Source organism: Octopus sinensis, linkage group LG30 (genome assembly GCF_006345805.1).
Source record: "Octopus sinensis linkage group LG30, ASM634580v1, whole genome shotgun sequence".
Classification (NCBI taxonomy): Eukaryota; Metazoa; Mollusca; class Cephalopoda; order Octopoda; family Octopodidae; genus Octopus; species Octopus sinensis.
In genome coordinates this window covers 7,953,037-7,957,214 of record NC_043026.1, presented here as the reverse complement: position 1 = coordinate 7,957,214, position 4,178 = coordinate 7,953,037, and the positions used below count along the sequence as shown (strand labels likewise).

At 40.5% G+C, this 4,178-nt stretch overlaps 1 non-coding gene across 1 annotated transcript; it reads left to right on the top strand.

Annotated features, from left to right (window-relative positions):
• The first annotated feature begins 478 nt into the window (after positions 1-478).
• Positions 479-585, top strand: LOC115226820. Its single transcript, XR_003883032.1, has one exon. It is a non-coding gene; the product is annotated as a U6 spliceosomal RNA (small nuclear RNA).
• The last annotated feature ends 3,593 nt before the right edge of the window (positions 586-4,178 follow it).

Here is a 4,178-nt window from a genome sequence, read left to right as displayed (position 1 = left end):
TACTGTACCCTGTATAAGAGAGAACTGGAAAATATATCTGGATGGCTGCTTTGTCATCTGGAATGAGACCATTGATAAACTTTACGAATTTAAATCGTTATTAAATAGTATAAATCCGAATATTTAGGTGACAATGGAGTACAGCAAAGAACTACCCCCGTTCCATGATATCTTAGTTTTAAAAAGTCAACTACTAAATTGAAACCGATATCTATCAGAAACCAACGCGGCGAGAAAAAGGCGGCGAGCTGGCAGAAACGTTAGCACTCCGGGCGAAATGCTTAGCGGTATTTCGTCTGCCGCTACGTTCTGAGTTCAAATTCCGCCGAGGTCGACTTTGCCTTTCATCCTTTCGGGCTCAATAAATTAAGTACCAGTTTCACACTGGGGTCGATGTAATCGACTTAATACCTATGTCTGTTCTTGTTTGTCCCCTCTGTGTTTAGCCCCTTGTGGGTAATAAAGAAATAGGTATTTTGTACTTGCTTCAGCTGTACATATACTAAAATTGGAACGATACAGAGATGATTAGCATGGCCCCTGCGTAAGGATGACACGAAAATTCGTGAAGCGTTCCATATTTTTAAAAAGGCGGCGAGCTGGCAGAAACGTTAGCGTGCCGGGCGAAATGCTTAGCGGTATTTCGTCTGCCGCTACGTTCTGAGTTCAAATTCCGCCGAGGTCAACTTTGCCTTTCATCTTTTCGGGGTTGATTAAATAAGTACCAGTTGCGTACTGGGGTTGATATAATCGACTTAATCCCTTTGTCTGTCCTGCTGTGTTCCCTCCATGTTTAGCCCCTTGTGGGCAATAAAGAAATAAGAAACCAACGGACTCAGACTTCTATTTCGCTCAGGAAACCCGAAGATATATTCTTTTTAATTCAGCGAAAAGTACTTGCACAATTGTGTCTGATGCAGATTACTCGGGACCAAGGAATTGAAGACCTGAGAACAACGCTAACCGAGAGACACTATCCACCCTCACTTATGGATGATGGAATTAAACGTGCCAAGAAAACAGGCATCGAAACACTAATTGAAACACACCTCATCTAAAAACATTACCCTGTATATCGATACAATGAGACATACAACACCATTATTTAAAATCTACCAATGTTCACCAGGGATCCAAAGATTATTCACCTTCTACAAATGCACAAGTCCATCACAAACAACTTAAATCCCCTAAAAATGTCTACTGATGAATGCGAAGCTATACCCAGCAACAACGGAAATATTATCTAAAAGATGCGGGCGTCCAAATAAGGGAGCATGCCCCATTCTACTGGAAGGTTCACAATTCCATGTGAAACAAGGTCAAGGATTTGCAATTAACCCATTCATGCCGATCGACCGTTTAAACTGACCCTTAATTTATAAGGGTGTAAAACAAATACTTGATACAAATTGTTATTTGTGTATGATTTGTATCAAAGAATGAAACATGTTCTTAACGCGTATGCAGTCTGTATCAAACGGATTTCAATGAAATTTTTTTGAATTGTTATTTAGGTCGAAACAAGAGTATTTGTGCATTTCCAGGGAATTTCATTCACGAGAAAAAATTTCGACAGGAACGGGTTTAAGACCAGTTTCACTTGTGCTCCCGAGAATTAAATATATTTGACAACTTGTTCAGGTTGTCGACACAACTCTATAAGCCAAACAAGGATATTCCTTAGACGGAGAACTTCACTTTATAAGAAACAGATACGTTTGCCAAGGTATAGACAGATAGCACTGAGTGAACAAGAGAGAGAGAGAGAGTGAGAGATGTTCCGGGAAACCAAACTTCACGGTTTTCCCCAACCACAAGTGAAATGAAACAATTTTTGTACAAGAAAGATTGAATAAAGAAAATATATTTATTGAAACATAGAAACCGCGCCTGAATATCAACACAGAACTATTTGGGGGTTTTGTAAATATTCTAATTCATGAACGCTTAACCGAAACTGGATAAATTAATTCATTTCACTACTTCATGAGTCTCTGTACAAAATTTACCTTGCTAAAGGAGTAATTACCTCCCCTGTCTCAGAAAATAACAATTACCAATTACCTCCCTTACATCTGTCCCACATTCTGATTCCTTTCCAAACTCTCAGACAAACATCGTGGACTAAAAACTTCGAAAGAAAATACAAAACTGCAATATTTTCACCAACTTCAGTGCCATGGTTGGCGAAACGCGAAACCCATCATAATAATCAATCCTTTAAATATATATTGAAAAGTAGATATAAAATGTGTGCATTTTCCTTCCTTTGTTGGGGAAAATCTCTTTAATGAAATTCTTTTATAAGGAGTGGCTGTGTTGTCAGTAGCTTGCTTACCAACCACATGGTTCCGGGTTCAGTCCCACCGCATGGCACGTTGGGCAAGTGTCTTCTACTATAGCCTTGAACGCACAAAAATCTTGTTAGTAGATTTGGTAGACAGAAAGTCCGTCGAAAAAATATGTGTGTGTGTGTGTGTATGTACGTATGTCTGTGTATATGTTTATGTGTCTGTGTTTGTTCCCCCCACCAACGCACTTGTGACTGGTGACGAAAAAACTGATTTTCTACCGAAATGTTAAACGTCGTAAACAGTGGCCTGGTAAAAGGGGAAAAGCTCAATCACAACCGAGAAGGGAACTTCATGGGGAAAAGGTTCTTCTCTTTGTCTGGTGGGATTGCAAAGGAGTAATTCACTTTGAATTGTTACCACCTAATGCAACAATCGATTCTCAAGTCTACTTGTATGTCATCTTCTTGTCTTTACAAGCACCTTCTATGCACCTTATGCTGTAGACAACATCTCCAGTTCTACAGTTAATGCCGGGGTTAATCCTACATACCTATTTCTTTACTACCCACAAGGGGCTAAACACAGAGGGTACAAACAAGGACAGACATAGGTATTAAGTCGATTATATCGACCCCAGTGCGTAACTGGTACTTATTTAATCGACCCCGAAAGGATGAAAGGTAAAGTCGACCTCGGCGGAATTTGAACTCGGAACGTAAAGACAGACGAAATACCGCTAAGAATTTCGCCCAGCGTGCTAACGTTTCTGCCAACTCGCTGCCTTTATCTATGATCATCCTACATACCATGCAGTTATCACTGGTGCAAATGGTATTCTCAAAGCGGGTACATCCTACATAGTTGTGATCTGATGGAGCTCCTTGGCTTTTCAACGATCTTACTGTTGACCTTGGCCTCCTTCACAGCTTTCCTAAATCTATGGGCAACTTCTCCATGGGCTGTGACCCCTACTTGTTGGCCTTCTACCATGTGTTCAGCCTGTTTGCTTTGTCACAATTTCTTTGTATCCTATTCCAGTCTTTGTTTCTATATCTAGGGCAGGTACCACTGGTATCATTACATATAATGTTATCTAATTTCTTTCTAGCCCCGCTGGATACTCGGACCCTATCTTTCTGACCATGTCCAGAGGACTGCATGCAGTGCATGAAGTTCTGTACATGTTTCTTCGTTTCATAGGGTTTGCACAGTGGGGACATGTTGTTTATTACCCTAAGTCTTCTATCAGTATGTTGATTTCCATGTTGTGTGACAAAGCTGGGTTCTTGTGAACAACATATTTCTAAGCCATGGGTTTCATGTAACCGGAGTGGAGGAGCTGCCCTCTGTTGTTCACAGTCTCTAACCAAGTTTCAGTATCAAGGACAAGGAGTCTGTCGTTGGGGTGCATAGTGGAGTAATCTATGCTTACCTAGATACTTTGGTGGATGGAGTTAGCTACACGTGGGATGCTCTCTAATTTGTTCCTCTCAGTCTCTAGATTATCGTTAATAGAGTTGGTCTTAACGAGAATGTGAATGTCGTCTACATACCTGCTGTAAAGTAAAAGAGTTGCTAAGCACTGTTTAAGTTTTCTGTCCCACGAGGTCAAGAAGAGGCCAGCCATTAAGATCTTTGAAAAGCCAGAGAACTCCAGCAGATCACAACCTTCAGAATACCATTTGCACCAATGATAACTGCATGGTATGTAGGATTAACCCCGGCATTAACTGTAGAACTGGAGATGTTGTCTACAGCATAAGGTGCATAGAAGGTGCTTGTAAAGACAAGAAGATGACATACATAGGTGAGACATCTGAGAGAATTGTGGAAAGATTGAATGAACATTTGAGACAATATGACGACAAAAAACAGTCCTCC